Raw genomic sequence first — 20275 nt, 5'->3', positions numbered from 1 at the left:
GTTTTGTTTAACTTCTTTAGATACTCAAGTATTTGTTCACAACATATCCAAATGTTTTCAAATTGAGTCACCTGAACAAACAATTTTACATTGAACAATATTGCACAAGTTCCCAGCATGCATTGCAGCTTGGAAACATTTTTTTGTAAAGTATTATTCAAATATTATCATTGTTGTAAATTTAACTGGCTTAATTTATGCTGCTGCTGTTACTTTCTCTTAGTAGTCATGTGGATCAGTTTCAATTTTACTAATTTAAATTGGTTGATCCTCATCATGGTTGAGGTTCTAGTGCATTTTAACTTTTTTAATACATTTGTCTATTAACATAAATGTTTGCCTTTAGTTTTAAGAGGCAAAATTACTTGTATTATTTAGAAGGCTTTGGAAATAAACATTAATCTAAAAGAAAGAGGATTGCTAAAAAAGATTAGCAAAAATTATAATAATGTTTTGTCAGATGCTAGTTGAGTCATATGATGCGATTTAAATTTTTCCTTTCTCTTTGGAGTGTTACAAGCTCTTGGTGCATAAAGAAGATCTGTTAAGTTGCAAAAACTAGAGTCTCAAATCCAAAGAGATATTCTTTAACTTAGCACCCTCCTAAAATGCCTAATTTAAATGCTCCCACATGTCTACGTCACTGTATGGGAAGATTTGCATAACACATCCAAATGTTCACGCAAAGAAAGAAGGTGTAACTTTTATTCTCGCTGTTGCTGCCACCGCCATGTCATGGAGACGGTGTATGTTTCATTGTAAAAGCAAAACTATTTTGTTTAGCCTTCCAAAAGAGGACACAACTAGAAATGCATCAAACACACTGGATAGCTGGCCAATCAGCATACACCTCACTTTTCAGAGCGATGAGCTTTGTAAAAAATAGACATGTTTCAGAAAGATTGGGCATAAAGGAGCAACAATAAAGTACATTTTGTTGAAAATAATGTGTTTTTTAACCTTAAACGGCATAAAAACATTGCATTACACCAAATACACAAAATTATGTTCATTTTAGCAATGTCTTATGACCCCTTTAACAGGTTGAGTGCAATAAGTTTGGTCTAAATGTAAAAAAAAAATGCTATTAGTCCAGTCTTCAACATCACATGATCCTTTAGAAATCATTATAATATGCAAATTTTAAAACCTTAATTATTCTAAACTTTTTGACTGTTAGTGTATATCAGTTAATTCAGGTTAATATTTGTTACACATTCCAAATTTCCCCAAGCTAAACTTTTTAAAAGCATCCAATAATGAAATTTCTGAATAAAATAGATTCCTTTAAAAGCAGTCCAGTACAATATAACCCATACAAAAAGGGACAACACAAAAACTGTGCACAGGGTCATGCTAACCTGCCAAACCCTGACCCCTGAACAGCACTACAGTATTTGGGTTAAAACATATATTATATCAATACAATCCTTTAGGGGAAGTCGTGGCCTAGTGGTTAGAGAGTATGACTCCTAACCCTAGGGTTGTGGGTTTGAGTCTCGGGCTGGCAATAACACGACTTAGGTGCGCTTGAGCAAGGCACTAAACCCCCAACTGCTCCGCGGGCGCCGCAGCATAAATGGTTGCCCACTGCTCTGTGTGTGTGCACTTAGGATGGGTTAAATGCAGAGCATGAATTCGGAGTATGGGTCACCATACTTGGCTGTATGTCACTTCACTTCACTCATTCGTACTGGTAAAGGGCTTTTTAAAATACTGATCATACATTACACAATGAGATACCTCTGCTGAGCCACCTTGTCAGACTGGTCTTATAATTAAATGAATAGATGTCTCCTCTAAGTGACATGCAGTGAGAATGGGGACCCAAAAATGGCAGCTATTTCTCTTCATTAGTTCTAGTTGCACAGGGAAAGGAGCAAGCGCAGCTTGGCAGAGACCTCTCACATAACACTGTACTTCCACCTATCACAGACTCCAAGACGGTTGAGCCCAGGCTGGGGAATTGGGCTAGCGGGCAATTAGAGCGAGGAAACGGTGGTATCTACCTGAAAGGGAAGACTGGGACTCATCACTTTAGCTGTGGCAGTGAGGTGAACAGCTGGATGGCTGAGGCCTGCTGATGATGCTGGCAGCTGAATACTCCTCAGAAGTTCTCTGTGACCCAGGGACAGCAGATAAACACGGCCTTTCCTCCTCCCCCTGATGCATCATCTGCCAGCTAAACCTCAGTGGCTCCCCCTCGGGAAGATCAGAGCGTGAAAGATGTGTCTGTCACACCATCACCGACCATGAGAACAGATAACCCTTTGGCGATTGCCGGATGAAGTATCCACTGCCGGAAATTCCTCCCAGGAAGTGTCCTGAAGCCAGCAGTGCTGCAAAAGGGGCGAGAGAAAGAGAGGGTTTTAGGTTGGACAAACAAAACAGAAATAGTTGGAAACCTGCTCTGAGACAATAGCACATACTTTATAGATGAGTCCTGGAGAAGTCAGAGGTAATTGGTTTAGTTTTGTTCTAAAACTTAGTGAGCTGCCTTGCTGCCTCCTCCAAAATATCAGGACACCTCATAAATGATCAATCTGGAAACAGCTCAGATGTCACAGAAATAGCTCTCAGCACAGGAGACTGCTTCACACCTTCAGAGTTTAGCATTAGCATACCGGCAAGTTTCTCAGCAAGACTGCTTGAAATTGTTCAAAAGTGATAATAAAGACATTTACAACGTTAAAGATTTCTATTTCAAACAGATTCTACTAATAAAAGTATCATAAAATGTCACTTTCTACACTAAAAATTATTGAGCAGCACAACGTTTAATGTGCCTTGCACATTAAGACTAACCAATGAAAAGTCTTACACTTTTTGGAGCTCTGATGTCAAACTTATTATGATATCTCATGGGTTTTAGATGATAAGGGTCTATAGCCGATAGCATCTTACATCATTGTGTCATTTCACAAGTTTCAGTCAGCACTGTGAGATTACCGTAGCACTTTATCGGCTGTCATCCACTATCAGAGACACTAAAAAAAGTAAAGAGACAGAGTTCTGCTGCTTCTGTTCCCTCCTCATGGTTGGCATTCAATGATTACCTGTCAACACTGCATGCTGGACTGGCTAGCTCATCCTGCTGATTCTTTCATTCTATTAACACCCCATGCCCTCTTTCCATCTCTCCTCTCTCTAACCCACAGCCATATATTGACTTCCAATGCTACGCTCTACCTCCCTCCACCAACTCTGACCTCTGTCTTATTTCCCAGGGCTTTTAAGTGCCCACCATTGTGTCCCAAACCTCAAGCTTGTGGCACGTTTCAGTCTGAGCAAAAATAAAAAAAGCAGGAGGGACTGTACCACAAAGGAAGAACCTGATTGATTCATTCACATGATTTCAGTCACACTCCAGTGGTGAGGAGATAGCATAAAGGGGTCTATCTTGGAACATTGCTTCCCATAAAACTCTCAATGGAGAGCATTATTAGTGCCTGATTCTATTTGAATATTCACTGATTATTATAGTGAATGATGTCAAGTTGACCGTTCCAAGATGGTGGATATGTCAACATATTGGGAGCGGTCAAATAGGGCATCTGTACATATCTATGGGTTCAACATTCTGTTGACTCCATCTTGACTCCATCACGCTGAAGATATTATTTTCAACAAGCTCTCCAATTCCCAGTTTCATCTTTTATTTGTGATAAGAATGTTCTGGTAGCTTGGAGTTTTTAAATGGGAAGATCTTGGCTGTTCACTTCATTTTGCAGGTCCCATCATTTCTCATTTCAGTCTATGCCATTATTTAATGCATACATATGAGATGCATTATACGCAATACGTGCATTGGATAAGTGACATAATGGAATGAGTGATATGAGGATGAAAGTGGATGTTATTAAACAGAGTTCCTCTGTTGGAGAAGTTGGAGCAGTAGACAGAGTTTAGGGCTGGTAACTGGAATGATGCTGGTTCAATCCCTGCAAGCAGCAAGGTAAAAAAACATTGCCTATTCTGATGGGCCATTCTAGATCAAGTGTTTGTTGGAAAGTTACTATGGACAGAACTGTGCCAGCTTAAAAAAAATATATATATATATATATATATAAAATAAAAATACCTAACTGTACAAGCACAATGGTGCAGCGAAGATTGGACATTTCTAAGTCCTTTCCTACAGGAGCTGAATGTCAGTTTTGGGTGTGGGATTGTGAGATATTGACAGTGGATCTGAGCAAGAGTGTCAAAAAGTTGCAGAATGCTGAACTTCACCAAAATGTAAAGGAAAAAAGTGGACTAGCAGCCTATCATTTGAAGTACTTAAACTCTGCTGCCAAGAGTGCTGGAGCAAATGGTGGATTCATAGCCAAAAAGCGGTTTTTAAATACTATTTACTATTTCAAACTTTGTACTGATGTTATTACATATACTTTGGAAATGAATATATCTGTGCCAATTAAAAAGTTTGGGGTCAGTAAGGTTAAAATTATTAAAATAAAATATAGTTTTCTGTATGTATGTATATATATATATATATATTAGGGGTGTAACGGTAAGCAAAAATTGTGGTTCGGTACGTACCTCGGTTTTAAAGTCACGGTTCGGTTCATTTTCGGTACAAATGCAAACATTAAACTGCAGGTTGTTTATTACTATAAACTTTTTAAACAATTTGTTTAAAATAAAATTTAAAAATACTTTTTAATAAAATATATATAAAATAAAAAAAGAATAGGAAATAAAATACTGCTGCAAAGTTCTCCACTAAATAAAATACTCTCAGTCTCAAACCAATATCATATAATGAAATATAATGAAAAATATAAATAACTATGATTACAGTGCAGCAAGACCAATCGCAGCTTGTAGGCCTGCTCATATTTTAAACTATATATATATATAACTTTTCCAAAGTGTAAAGTGCAGCATCAACCGTTTCAGTTTTTAGACCTGCTCAGATTTCGTTATTGTGTTGGACGGATCGGAATTAAGAGCAAAGGTCTGTTTAAATGCCGACAGGAGCTGCGTTTGAATTACAATCGTTTTTTTTTTCTAGTTGTAGTGATGTTCACACTCGCGTGATGCCTTTTGAAAACCTTATGCTGGTGACCCACTGGCATATTGCACCTGTCAAACATAGTCTATTTTGCCTTCAATACTGGTGACGGTGTCCTTTATCAGTAGGCTTTATATTTATGCTCAACATGAAGACAAGACAAGATCCTGGTTTGTTGGCGGTCTCCCTGTATGTCACCCACAGTAGCAGCAATGCGCCAGCGCCGCGTCAGGCACGATTCTGGTGTGTAAAGACACAGAAAACGTGAAGCAGCCACTGACACGCAGCAGAAACACCTCGCTCACGCCACAAAGCCAGTGTGTCACCGGCCTTAGAATCAGCTGCAGGGTGGGATTTGCGCTGAACGCGGAGACTTCCGCCACTTAAAACGTTCATTTGAAACACGAAAATGTATATGTTCCGCAGACAAAATATTGCATTCGGTCATTCAGTACACACGTTCACCGCACCGGAAGCCCTGTACCGAAATGGTCCGGTACGAATACACGTACCGTTACACACCTAATATATATAGAAAGAGTTCTAAAACACTAAAAGTTCTATAACATTTCAACAATCGAATTAATTTTTCGCCCCACTACCCTTCAATAAAACAAACAAATCCTTCATGGACAGACTCTCCATTCAGTCCTGTTTATCTATCCTGGTAAATCTCTCAGATAATTCAGATCTCCTGCGCCCATGTGCAAAAATCAATTAAACGGCCAGCGGTCATGGTAGAAGGCCATTACACTTTATCATGAGTTTGCTGTGAAGTCAGCACAGGAGAGAAGAGGAAGAGAGAAGAGTAGTGGAGGGGTCAGGGTTGTGAACTCAATCAACTCACTAGTTATTGTGAGACCCTCAAACCCAGGGGACACTGTCATCATGGTGCCACTGACTGGCCCTGCTGCAGGTGCTTAGACATGGATGGTTAAACAAGTGTAGGTACGGGTCAGGTCACGTTGCACATTGATGGCCTAGGGAACGAGGAGGGAATTCGTATGAGGATAGTTCTACAGTTCTACGCCTTATATCAGACAGGACACAAACTTCTGAGGCATTTGGAAACAGTGACTTTATTTTTAATCATCCATGATCCTACAAACAGGTTTCTGGGCACCACTCACAGCACCAATAATAATAGAATAAAATAACTTAAAATAACACCACACCCCAGTTGGCCAATACTGTAATCTTAATAAGATTTCATTATCCCTCTGTTGTTTTACCTGAAAACCAATTGAAGTCAAATTCAGTTAAATAAGAAATGTTATTTAAAACAATGCATTGGGAGTGAAGGAAATGTCAGCATAACAATTACAATAAATTTGAATACATTAAAGATCTATTAAATTAAAGATAAATTTTACAATTAGAATACAAATATAAGAGTGTCTAAAGAGAAAAATTATAGTCTTTTTCTATAAAATATTAACTAAAAGTATAATTTGTAGCCCCTAGGTGTTACATGAACAATAAAACATGATATATCAGAATATCAGAGTATAGCCAACGGTTATTTCAGCTATTAGTACACCAAACAAATTTTTTAAGATATTCATGCTCAAACAGCTATGAAATAATAATCCTGTCCACCACTGTGTATTGTGGAGCGGAAAAGACATTTCACCACATGGAGATCAAAATCTAAAAAAAAATTTCATTATTTATTTTCTTTCCTAAGTAGATATTTTCTTAAAATTCACCTCCAAACCAATTTGACGGGAAGAATATTTCTCTAATCCCTTCACACATGTGGATTTGTGGTTTATTATAGCAATTTAACATATACTACTCTCCTGGTAATCCATGGAAGCCTCGTGCTAAAGTTGCTGAAATGTGAATCTGACACAAGCTGCGAAAATTGATGGATACAATTAGCTTGTCTACTAGCATATGCAGTGCTCCGAGAATTTAAACTGGTGTGATTAATTGTGAAGCAAATGTGTGCAGACAGGCAAGCTTTAAAGAGACAAAGCGAGAATAAAGAGTTTCAACATGGACAAACTTGAAGCTTTACTGCATGAAATCAATTTCACCCAAATATGATAAGGAAATTAATTTTGAGACAGTTTAATCAAATAGTCTGCCATTTCAATTAATTTGATGAAAGTAACAATTACATGAAAGGGTATAAACAAGTAGCCCCTGGACTGCAATTATGTTAAACAGTCCAGCAAGGATGGAAAACTTAATCATTTACTCTAACTACTCGATTCAGAGTCAAAGATGACATTTAAGTGCCAGAGTCTGTCTGAAATTGGCTAATGCCCTGAATTCAATGGATATATAAAATTTGATTAACTTAATAGCAATTTCTTCAATTACAGAGGTCATGTAAAAGGGTATTTTCTGTCAAAAGTTTAAACTTTAAGCTTGAAGTGAATCACAAAACTAAAACAAAGGTTCGGTTTTAGCTATGGTTGTATTAAACAGCCTCAAATCACCGCTGCATAACATAACAGCCATTCTCTGGTGATAGACGGTCTTTTTAAAATAACTGAAGGATTATTACTCTTTCCTGTCTCTCTCTCATTTTTCGCCTATGACTAAAGTGCTTTCTTATAGCAGGAGATTGTTCGGTTTGGTCTGAGAATACAGAGGGACAATGGCTTTAATGATTTCAGAGAGCGTGTTCCCAGTGCTGCAGAAACCAGCTGGAATTCAGCATTGAACTGAGAGAGCCACAATAAGCCACTTTGCCTTTCAATGGAATACTGATTTAAAAATAAGTTATGGTCAGAGGGTAGAGATCTATAGGTCGATCTTTATCTCCAGCAGCTTAAAGAAGCATTCCTGAATCTGTGTGCTTATCTCAGAATCCCTTTTGGGCTGCAGCAGGCCTGCTAATCCCAATAAATACATTTACTCATTTGAATGGACGGAGGATAGCTGGTGCAAGCCTTTGATTACACATTGTCTGTTTTCTGCGCTGTCTGCATATAGCTGTGCGATATCCCAGAGGCCTGAAAAAAATCTCAAATGAGATCTCTTTAATCCCATTTCTTTCTCTTAGAAAGTACTGAGATTAAATTCAGGGTAAATGGAGACTTCTGCTGTCTTGTTTCCCAAAGTTTTCAAAAATTCTGTTATTCCTACCAATTTGTTCATGTACTGGGCCGATCCGGTTCTTGAGTTCAACTCACTGACTCAATGAGCCAGTTGCAGCTATTAACAGTTCACTGGAGGGAAATATTATCAGTGGAAAAACAACCTAAAATGTTAATCTGTTTGTCATACAAACACATCAATGCCCTGATAGCATCACAAAGTCACAGTTTTTATATTTTGGGTGGACTCAATCTATGAATGGCTGACTTATAGTTGTCTCTTAATATGAAGAGCTAGATGAATGTATGTCAAATCTCAATCTTTCATACTACTCCCAAAGTAATGCTAGAACTCCTCCATGTGTCCCATGTACAGTTTTAGGACACTATCATAAACTGCTCAACATATTTAGCAAGATCTTAAACCAATTAATATCTCATAAAATCATAAAGAGTCTAAACAAAAAGTGTTCAAAATGAAAACAAAATTTCTCATTATTTAAAAACCAAGTCATTTGAGCTACACTGAGTATAGCATAGAGCATAAATTTTAAATCTTTATGACCTTGTTCTTTCACACAGTCTACAACCTGTTCCACGCTGTATATTTAACAGCCTTTTTAAGTGTGAACAGAACTCATCTTCAAATCAGATAAATTGTCAGCTTACAAGGCACAGTTAACATAAAAATGCCCAGTATTTTTGTATTAATAATATACTATTCATTCATATTTTAAATTCTTTTCTTTTTCATATTGAGATAAAATGTTTCATTTGCATTTGAGTGATTCTGTGCTTTTGTCAATTTCCTTTTTTATATAAAAATTTTTACTTGGAAGACAATTAGAAATACAGTCCTGGCAACTAACCGATATAAAATACATTTAACTTCAAGTATTTATTGAATTTTTTTTTATATTCTTTTAGCAACATTTCAGTTAACAAATATGTTTTTAATAGTTGTAGTCTAAAACTATCACCAACATTTGTCATTTACTCATTTCAATACATAACGACTTTCATTTATAGAATACAAATAATAAGAAGAAAAGTTCTATGAGAAAGATCTAAGATAAAGTTAATACTTGAATAAATCATAATTGAGAACTCCATTAAATCTCCCAAACTTTGAAAGAGAAACCTCAGGGCATTAAATATCCCTCTGGGATGACAATACAAGCCTTTCACCCCATTTGACATTCTCCTCATTCTATTAACGCTTCTATGAAGGATTCTCAGTGTGATGACAAGAAGTAGCCAAGTGTAACAATTAATGATAAAGGTGTTGAATATGTCAAGGCAGAAGCCAACGTGATGTGTGGTCTTCATTAGCTGCCATTAAAAGCTTTAAGCCGTGAAAGCCAAAAACAGGCTGGAATAATAAGTGTCTAAGAACAGGTGCAGAGAAAGAGAAGTGTGATGTCTCTTGAAGAACTAGTTAAAATATAAAAGAGAGCTATGACATGTGAGAACAAACACCTGGAGCCCCTCAGGTGAAGGGACAGTGATCCTGTCAGCACATGAAAAAAAGAATTGTCAGCACTGATTTTAATTGGGCGCTTTTGAGGTGGCTGGTTTTATCAGCAAAGAAGAAAGCTCCTCCCTTCAAGTGGCAGTGGAGGTTGGGACGCATGCGAGAGAGAGCACAGAACATATAGACAGGAAGAAGGAACCAAAAATAAATGATCCGTTCACTCAGAATGCTGATATCTGGCGAGAGGAAGGTAGAGACGAATAGAGCGAGTCGGTGTGTGACGAGAGATAGAGAGTGTGTGTGAAAGAGAATTTAAATTTGTGTTTGTGCAAAACCCCCGAAAAAAAAGAAAAAAAAAAATCACAGGCGAGACATCTAGGTTTGAGTTTACTGCAGAGAGAAAGAATCGAAATTGTAATTAAACCCTCCGCACCGCTGTTCCACCTGACTGCCTCGTCTCGTTAAACAATTTATAATTAACACAGCACAGGCGAAAACATTCTCCCCACCCTCAATGTGATATGATAACTCAAGGTGAGCAACATGAAGGCTACAAGCTGATGGCTGTCCGTCGTGTGTCCAGGGGGAAGCGGGATTATTCTTAAGCGGGTCTGTTCCGTACGGCTGCCTGATAACACTGGGCCCCCTGGTTGAACAGACACCTGGTTGCAGAAAATCCCAGCAGCCCTCCCCTCCAGAGCAGACCACTAATCAGGTGCTATAGAGAGTGAGAGAGAGAGAGAGAGAGAGCCGGTAAGAGTTGAGTCCCAAGACAGGCCACAGCTGAGCTCAAACCTGTTAGAGTCAATTATGCCGGGGACGGGTTCCAGGAGAGGGGAGCCATGGGTGAAATTAAAGCCTGGCACTCGAGTTGACAGACGGTCTGTCTGTGTGAAGGGATAATCTTATAAACACCTGAAGAAATCATCAAAATAAGGCCTGGCAAATTGGCCACTAAGACGAGAACAGTTGCATCACTTTAGCATGTGGTATTTCCTGCATCTTATTCAGATAACCAGGTGCTGCGTATGCTAGCATGGGCTCCGTTTGAAATGAAATTTACCCAGTCAGTTTTTTTAAATGTATGTTATTGATCTCATTTTGATAATTCATCTATGGGTGTTTGTTTTCTTATTTGACATCATAATCCAATTCAGATCTGCCTCCATTCAGTCAACAATTGCTGAACAGAACCAAGAGCCCCATCCTACATCCTTTATTTTCATAATCTTAATATGATGTACGTGGCAGTATGGAAGAAAAGGCTTAACGCTACAGACTTTAAGATTAGTTTTACATCTGACTTTTTAAGCCAGATTGGATTCATACTTGCATTCATAGTGTGGTCAGTTAAAGATCTGAGAAAAAACACAGTCACTTGCATCTTACACTAAAATTTCAGACATCTATAGCACCATTTCTACCTTAATTTACAAACATTGATGATTAATTAAAAATGGCTGGGTTAGCTGCTTTAGAGGGCACTCCATGCCATACCTTTGCAACTCATTCTGGACTCCATTTGCCATAACCCCTGCCTAGGAACTCATTATCAGACTCTACCGGTTTCTTATCAGGAGGACTATAAAGGTTGCACACATTCTCACTCAAATTGCTGAGTACTGTTTGTATGATCATTCCTAGCCAGCCATCGTTCCTGTGCTTTTCGTTGTTTCCTCGCCTAGCCTTAGTGTTTTGCGTTGTACTGTTTATCTAGTTTTTGATTGTTTGCTGCCTGCCCTCACCTTTGCCTGTTGTTTGGATTACTCTGTTGCCTTGTCTCAGCCATTGACATTAGCTGGTACTTTGACCTTGTCTTTTACTACACTCTTTAATAAAGCCTACAAGTGGATCCCAAACTCTGTCTCCACACCTACCTTTTTATACTTCTACATCACTTTTTTTGTTTTACAGCATTTTGAAATGAGAGCAACGTAACCCATGCATAATCCAGTTCTACAAATTTTCAATGAATCAGATATTGTTAACATAAAAATAAATACATTAATAAATAAAGAACACTAATGACTCAAGAGTCTGTCTGAGACACATTATTTTTTGGTAGTGTACCCTCATTAAATGTAACTTGAACAAAATGCATTTGCATTTGAACCTTTATTAAACATGATCTGAATCTGTTCTTAATCATTTGTTTCACAGTGATATGAAAACAATGCATCTTTTGTGTATTTACCCATTGCTTTCAATGAGGTCATTTGTGATCCAATCACACCTTAGTAGCTAGTAATAAAAAGCAAATTAGGGGTTTATTGAGGCAAAATATGTTTAATGGTTTGTTAATGGCGAGAATTTGACCTTAAAATAAAGTGTGACCTGTTAGGTTAGGCAGCAGCAGTAAATGTAGTAATCAACTGCGCAAACAAGAATTTTTGGTACAAACAATAGGGCCCAAGTGCTGTATTAATATAAAGGAATTGTCCATATTGATACTTTCACAGGTGCTTAATCCAAATTATGCACTGCATTGTGTTGTGTTTTGGGGTTACAAGAAATGTCTGTAAACTTAAAGGGATAGTTCACCCAAATATGAAAATTTGATGAAGGTGACTTAGTTTCTTCAGTAAAACACAGCTTGGAGATTTTTAACTCAAACCGTTGCAGTCAAGAAGAAGAAGAACACACCTCACGCGCCTGCTGCTGAGAACTCGCTCAGTAAGATGTGCTCAGGAGATATCTAACAGTTCGGAAATTGCATGAATCAAAGTTAATAAACAATATAAATACTGTTCAGTTTCTTGCACAGACCATTCGTTTTGTGTCTTTACACATCAATGTATCATCACAAGCTGCAGGGTTTAATTATTTATGTTTGTTTTTTTGTGTCTGTGTTTTAGCTGTGATTCCCATTCACCTCCATAATCATCATAAGACTGATAGACTGCAACAGTTTGTGTTAAAAATCTTCATTTGTCTTCTACAGAAGAAACTAAGTCACCTTTATCTTGGATGCCCTGGGGGTAAGCAGATAAACATCTGAAATATCTGCTTGACATATGGCAGTACTGGTTATACCAGGGGTAGGCAAGTTCGGTCCTAGAGAGCCGCAGTCCTGCAAAGTTCAGCTCCAACCCTGAATAAAAAAAAAAATCACCTGTCTGTACCTTAGTTATCCCGAATGGATTGATGAGCTTGTTCAGGTGTGTTTGATAAGGGTTGAAGCTGAACTCTACAGGTCAGCGGCTCTCTAGGACCGAACTTGCCTACCCCTGGGCTATACTGTAAACACCATAATGAAAGTTATTTTAACCTGAAATCTTATGGGTTGACTGATAGTTAAGACAAAGAGCCAATAAGAGAAGGCCATTTTTCTATATCAATATTTATTAGAAACCACTGTGCAGGTCTGTGTATACAGTGGGGAAAATATTTATTTGATCCCCTGCTGATTTTGTAAGTTTGCCCACTTACAAAAAAAATTAAGGGTCTGTATGTTTTTTGGTAGGTTTATTTTCATGTTTATAAAAAGAATACCAACTAAAAAAAAACATATATAAAGGTTAGAAATTGATTTGCATTTCTGTGAGTGAAATAAGTATTTGATCCCCAACCAAAGCACGACTTGGTACTTGGTGCAGAGAACCTTGTTGGAAGGGACAGAGGCAAGACATTTCTTGTAGTTGGTCACCAGGTTTGCACACATCTCAGAATGGATTTTGGTCCACATCTCTTTACAGATCCTCTCTGAATCCTTATGGTTACTTGGCTGTCGCATGGTAACTTGAAGTTTCAGCTCCCTCCACAGATTTTCTATAGGATTGAGGTCTGGAGACTGGCTAGGCCACTCCATGACCTTAATGTGCTTCTTCTTGAGCCACTCCTTTGTTGCCTTGGCTGTATGTTTCAGATCATTGTCATGCTGAAAGACCCATCTATGACCCATCTTCAGTGTTCTGACCCATTTTACAGTATTTGGCCCCATCAATTTTCCCCTCAATGCAGTGAAGTTGTCCTGTACCGTTAGCAAAAAAAAATTAAACAAAAAATTAAAAAATACCAGCCACAAAGCATAATGTTTCCACCTCCGTGCTTGCCTGTATGGATTGGTGTTATGGGGGCCATAGTCAGCATTTCTCTCCTTCAAAACATGGTGAGTCTAGATAATGCCAAAGAGCTCAATTTTGGTCTCATCTGATCACAGCACTCCCTCCCAAGCCTTCTCTGAATCATTTAGATGTTCATTGGCAAACTTTAAAGGGGGGGTGAAATGCTCGTTTTCACTCAATCACCTGTTAATCTTGAGTACATGTAGAGTAGTACTGCATCCTTCATGAATCCAAAAAGTCTTTAGTTTTATTATATTCATAAGAGAAAGATAGTCTGTACCGATTTTTCCCGGAAAAACACGACCGGCTGGAGGCGTGACGTGTGGGCGGAGCTAAAGAATCACGAGCGCGAATAGGCTTTTGCGTTGAGAGCATGTGGAAGCTGTGACATTACCGTGAGGGAAAACCCATCATCCAAAACAAACCATGGCTTACAGTCAGATTCAGCCGTTTATTTATGATCCAGAATCAGATCCAGAGGCTGAAACTGAACGAAAGCAGCAGCAGCAACGACTCGCTCCGAGCGGGGCTCGAACCCGGGTCTCTGGCATGGGAGGGGACGCACTAACAAGGAGGCAGAGATATTTGAAGCAGTTTTACTCACCGCCTGCGGTTCCAACACACGATCGTGACCCTTTTTCCTTGGGATTGCATCATCCTTAAGAAATAAACGATACGCAAATCCGTCGTCAAACTGGGCCTTGTGAACAAGCATCTTCGAAATGCAGGGAACAAACAAAAACACTTGCACAACTCCGTTGATGCTCTGTAAAAATAAACTCCATCCACTGGTCCCTTAATGCTTTTTTTTTTTTTTTTTGGTAATCTGTGCAGGGTTGTCTTGCCCTGGAAACCAAAAACACACTTCTTTTGTGACATTTCGCGACGCTTTCGCTCTGATCAGTGAATCGCTCTGATCAGTGAAATGTCTGTACTCTGCTCAGCCTCGCTATACGGGAGCGCACGCTCTTCCGGCAGAAGTGCCTTAGGACCCATATAATAAAATTCCGCTCCATCTAACGTCACACAGAGCCATACTCGAAAAAAAACTTTCCGAAACTTGTGACAAACCGGAAGGAGTATTTTGGGAACAAAAATACTCCTTCAAATGTACAACTTAATTTTTGAAACTTTGTCCATGTTTAGCATGGGAATCTAACTCTTTAACAGTGTAAAAAACTCAGTATGCATGCATTTCACCCCCCCCCCCCTTTAAATGGGCCTGTACATGTGACTTCTTGAGCAGAGGTTTTCAGTCCATTGCGGCATAGTGTGTTACCAATGTTTTGCTTGGTGACAATGGACTCGACTGCCTTAAGATCACTAACAAGTTCGGGGCTGATCCCTCACCTTTCATATGATCATCCTTACCCCATGAGGTGAGATCTTGCAGAGGGCTCCAGACCAAGGCCGACTGATGGTTGTTTTGTGTTTTTACCATTTCCGAATAATCACACCAACAGTCGTCTCCTTCTCACCAAGCTTCTTGCTGATGGCACTGTAGCCCATTCAAGCCTTGTGCATATCTACAATCTTGTCTCTGACATTCTTTGACAGTTCTTTGGTCTTGTCCATGGTGGTGGGAGAGGTTGGAATGGAAGATACAGAATGTGTGGACAGGTGTCTTATACACCTAATGAGCTGACATTAAAAGTAACTTCTTAAAAATGGCGAGTCTAATCTGTGTTCCACATGGCCACATAACCAATCTGTGGGAGCCAGAACTCTTGCTGGTTGGTAGGGGATCAAATACTTCACTCACTGGAATGCAAATCAATCTCTAACCTTTAAGTTTTTTTTTTTTTTTTGGATTGTTTGGTTGGTATTCTGTCTTTATCCTTTATAATAAAGCTACGAAAAAATTACAGACAATTTCTTTGTAAGTGGGTAAACTTACAAAATCAGCAGGGGATCAAATAAATATTTTCCCCACTGTATGTGGCCTTTTGCCCACATATGTTTGTCTTGTTACAAATTGCCCTGTGCAAATCGCGATCACATTGCACAAATTGCTGAACTTTGTGTGTTTGCACCATTGCTAATTTGCATAATTCTTCTAGGCCTTAAAACAACACAGACACTGGCTGTGAATAAATTATGCTATCAGCAGCCGCAACTCATTCTCAGTGAAACCCCCTTAAATGTTCTTAGAATGAGGGCACAGTGGAATATTTGCTTTCTGAGCACATTTTAATGTTGTATGAAATTAAACTGTTAAAATGAAGATCTCATTCAGTTTTTATAGACTAAATGTGACAATTAAAGCCTAAAGTGTCTGTGTCTAACAAACTGCACTCAGATTCAGCTAACAAACAGCTTTTAGTGTAATGAGTTCAAACTTTCCAATTCTGAGGTCAGCTTTTTCTGGAAAGAAGACATATAGTCATTTTATTTTTATTATTTTTAATGCCACCATTAGCCTCAACACATTAGTTAGCTAAGTTTGCTGAACAATCAGGGCCACTGCTGGCCAAATGGGTGCCCTATGTAGGAGTGTATTGTTGTGCCCCAATTTCTCAAATATATAAAACAAAAAACACCTACTACAGGGGTCAAAATAAAACTTTAATCATTAAAAAAAAGTAAATAAATGAATAATTTGTAAAAAAAAAAAAAAAAAAATGGCCAGTTTTTTTTTTTTTTTTTGGAGCAAATGGGATGGTGCCACCCTGGCGGTTCGTGTTTGCATTTCCAAATGTTCCTTTTCCCATTAATTGTAATAATTCAGTGAGATTTTTGTATGCATAAGGTCTGACAAGACAACAACCACGGCTAAACACAGAGAGCTGAACTCACTATCTTCCACCTAGGTTTAAATAGCTGACCTATCCTAAGACTCCCAGCTCTTTTATACATAATATGATAAATTTATTACAAGAAAATATGTTTCGTGATATACCTGTCTGAGCAATAGTTTGCCTCTAGATGAAATAAAAATGAGCTTTAAATTGAGTATCATATTCATTTTCGGAGTTTCATTTCAAAAGAGTGATATAAAGCATATTGTTATGCTTATGATAAACTTATGATAAATGGCATTTTCAATTTATTTTTTCTTCCTCAATGCTGAATGTACTTTCTTATTTTGCGTTTATATGTCAAAATTAAATCTTCATTTGAATTTTCTCTATATTCTGAATGTCAATAGGAGCATGTGTGACCTTTAAACTGAGCCATGATGGGACTGAGCTGATTACACAGTATGAGAATATCATTATCATTTCCCGAGTACATTTTCCCTCTGCTCTGAAATACAGCTTTGATATGCATGTTTAATAGTTTTAGTTAACCTTTATGTGATATGAGAAAGCTTTTCTGGACCAAATGAGACCAAATTAAAGCTTTGTCATCGCCAAGAATTAGAACAAGAAAAGGGACAAAAAATTTAATTGTTTTTCATTTCTCAGCAGCAATGAGTCTACAGAGCAATAATCAATCCACAATAAAAGCACAGCCAACAATATGACCACACACAGATAAACAAGTCTCTCGTTCTGTCTTGCTTCTCAGTTATTTCTAATTTTAAATGCAAACTGCCCAATTAGCAGCTATAAAAGCAGCAATGTCTGAAAGCCGTGTAGGAAGTCAGATATAAGAACCGCCAACAGGGGTGGCAGGTGAGGTGGACCCAGCTCCTCAAAAGAGTTCACGGCAGCTGGCATACTGCCTGTGTCTGGAGATACACTGTTTCTTCATGGCTGACTTCCCCCATTGATCTGACTTCTGTATTAGTGAATGGAGGATTAAACTTTAACCCTTGATGCACATTTCTTAATCCTTTTTGGAGAGTTTTGCACGACAGCATAAAAAAAGGAAAGAGAACATAACCAACATATACAGTATATATAAACACAGTATATGTTTTTTTCTCTCTCTCTTACATTATGGATTGCTCATAGCCCTTTCCAAAATCCACAACCCCAAACAACAAAGTCTTAGTATTGATCTATACAAACTTGAGTGCCAATCACATTGGTAAACAGGATTGGAGTTTACAGCAAAAAACTCTCACTTTTGTTTCCTAGTAGACTTGCATTGATTGCTTCAGGTCAAAAATCCATGCTGTTTTAGTTATTGAGGGCTTTGAAAATGAAATGGCATGAAATGCATTTGCCCTCCTTTGTGACCCCAGCGAGAGAGAGAGAGAAAAGATATGTCAATATAAAACTTCACATACCTGTATATCGCAACACATATCTTATTTTAGAGCACTATCAACTGATTTATGAAGTTGGAATGAAAAATATGAGTGACAAGATGTCTGAACATAAATATTGATCTGCACTTTTGAAGCGGAAAGGAAAATGTTAAAAATTCACCCCAAAAATGCATGACTGTTGAGACAAATGAAAAGGGAAAAAGAAGATCTCTGAGGAAACCCCATCATCCACTCAGTCTTGGGAACAAGACGGTGCACAGCAATCAGAAAGATCAATACAAGCCAAGCGTTGCAGTGCTTCCTGAAAGGCAAGTGTCATAGCGTTGATTACTAGTGGCCTCTGGGTGGGTTCTGAGACCTACAGTAACTGACTGTGCTTTGTGTTTTCTCTGATGGTCTGTACATCATTTGACTGGGCTGCTCTCTGAGCAGTGACCCTGCTGGGGAAGAAGTCAGAGGCCATGTACTCACGCCGCCGTGCTCATAAGTATCCCCTCTCAGAGGTGTAGAACCGAAGATGCCAATTTTCAGACTTCCCCTGGTTTTACGCTTCATCATACCGTTTCACGCGCTGGAACGGTATGCTGAGGAAATTCCATAACATCCAAACATTCTTCTGATAGTGTCACCATGATCTTGCTCAAAGTGATTTCAAATCTGTATTCGATTTAAATTGGTACCGTCAGAATGAGACTTCACACAGCTGGTAAAAACAAAAACACAAGTAATCCACACGACTCCAGTCGATCAATTCAGCAAAACATTTTTTCAAGTGAAAAGCTGCATGTTTGAAGCAACATCAGTAAAGTGTTTTAACTTTAAACCGCCACTTCTGACCAAAATGCAAGACCATAATCCGTTACAACTTCCCCCAGTGAAAAAATTCATTCCTCTTACATTAAAATCGACTGACATATTTGTCATATCTGACAACTCTTTTGAACTGTGTATGCTTGTAAACAGAGCTCGATCTGTACATATTTCTCTCCTGATTCAGACGAGAACACCATTTTACAGGAAAAAAAAATATTATTGTGGATAGAGAACCGTTAGCCAGAAGCTGGAATAGATTTATTACAAACACAGGTTTCACTACAGAAGATGTTAATTATTCAACTGGAGTCATGTGGATTAGTGTGATGTTTTTAGCAGCTATTTGGACTCTTATTTTGATGATCTATTTGGACTCTCAAAGTGATGACAAAACTAAATGTACTATGGAAGACCAATGGATATTTTTTTATAAAACTCACACAGATTAGAAATTCACTGTATAAAAATGAGGTTGTTACCAATTTTACAGATATTACTGTACTGTTTTTGATAATGAATATAAATTTACATCTGCAACCTAACTCAAGCTAATGTAATTGTGCATTTCTAAGTGATTATTGAAATTGTGAAATTGATTATTGTAATTATCGATATGAACTGAAATTGTTGTTTTATGATCATTATTTTGGCCATACCACCCAGCCCTACTGCTTGCTAATACTGTATGAGACTTGAAATAGTTTCAAGTGAACCGTAACCACTGATGAACCACCAATATTTATCCCCAATCTATGCATCTCACAAGAACCAAGAGAACTGTGCAAGTACTACCATCAGTAGAAGCTATATACTCATCGACTGCCAATCGTCTCTCCTGGGGTGTGCCGATTTCAGCAGGCTGCTGTTTGTTTTCATACCGCCGCAGGATATGAAGATCTCAACAATGCTTCAGTCCCTTATCAAAGGCGACTGCCACGGCTGCTGGACGCCCCTCTGACCTTCCCTGCTGCTGGGCCTATTACGCAGCAATTAGCAGCTGCAGCCCGCTGTGGCCGGGAGGACAGCTGCTGCACCCACATGGCAGTAATTCAATAAGAGGAAACCTAAGTGCACCTCTCTCTCTCACACACCTTCTAGAGGGAGATATACACACTGAGTGGGCTCCTTCAACGAGAAGCATTGACCCTGTGCCATGAAGATCTCTCAGATGTGTGGAGGCAGCAGGAAATATTGCTGAGCTTTGCCATATGGCTGATTGGATTTAGTTTTGGGCGAATTGGATTAAAGGCTCGTCAGAAATGATGCAAACTCTTTAGTATGACGATGGCCGACAATCGGGCGGGAGGAATTCTGTCATAATTGCATTATTCACAAGTTCATTATGATGATGAAAGCTGTAGCACACAAATTTATGGCTACACGGTGAACCTTTTTGTCATTTGCCGGTGTAAGATTGCTGCTCAAATGGTTTAGACTGAGAGGGTTTACTGCCAACATAATAGGTGACAATACTCTGAGCATCATTTAAACAGATGTAAAAGGATTTGACTATTTTTACCGTGTGCTGATAAAACAAATCTTGTGTCGTAAATGTGCTCTAAAATCTTCTTTAAAAGATTCTAATTATTCCACTGGGAGCTTCAACCATAATCCAGGGTGATTATTGGCAAGAAAATGCATTAATGACTACTAATAGCACTAGAAATAGCAAAACAAAAGAAACTGAAACACTAA

General features: G+C 38.4%; 1 protein-coding gene across 3 annotated transcripts in view; it reads right to left on the bottom strand.

Moving 5' to 3' along the window:
* thsd7ba (thrombospondin, type I, domain containing 7Ba) overlaps nucleotides 1-20275 on the bottom strand; it is a 245886-nt gene that overhangs the window by 150837 nt on the left and 74774 nt on the right. For all 3 annotated transcript variants that reach the window (XM_052564976.1, XM_052564978.1, XM_052564977.1), the window contains one exon: nucleotides 2010-2339. The gene's annotated coding sequence lies outside the window, so the exon portion shown is untranslated. The remainder of the gene's footprint in view (nucleotides 1-2009; nucleotides 2340-20275) is intronic.

The sequence above is a fragment of the Carassius gibelio genome, chromosome B9, assembly GCF_023724105.1.
Source record: "Carassius gibelio isolate Cgi1373 ecotype wild population from Czech Republic chromosome B9, carGib1.2-hapl.c, whole genome shotgun sequence".
Taxonomy (NCBI): domain Eukaryota; kingdom Metazoa; phylum Chordata; class Actinopteri; order Cypriniformes; family Cyprinidae; genus Carassius; species Carassius gibelio.
Note: the sequence above shows the minus strand (reverse complement) of the source record. Positions and strands in the feature narration are given on the sequence as shown.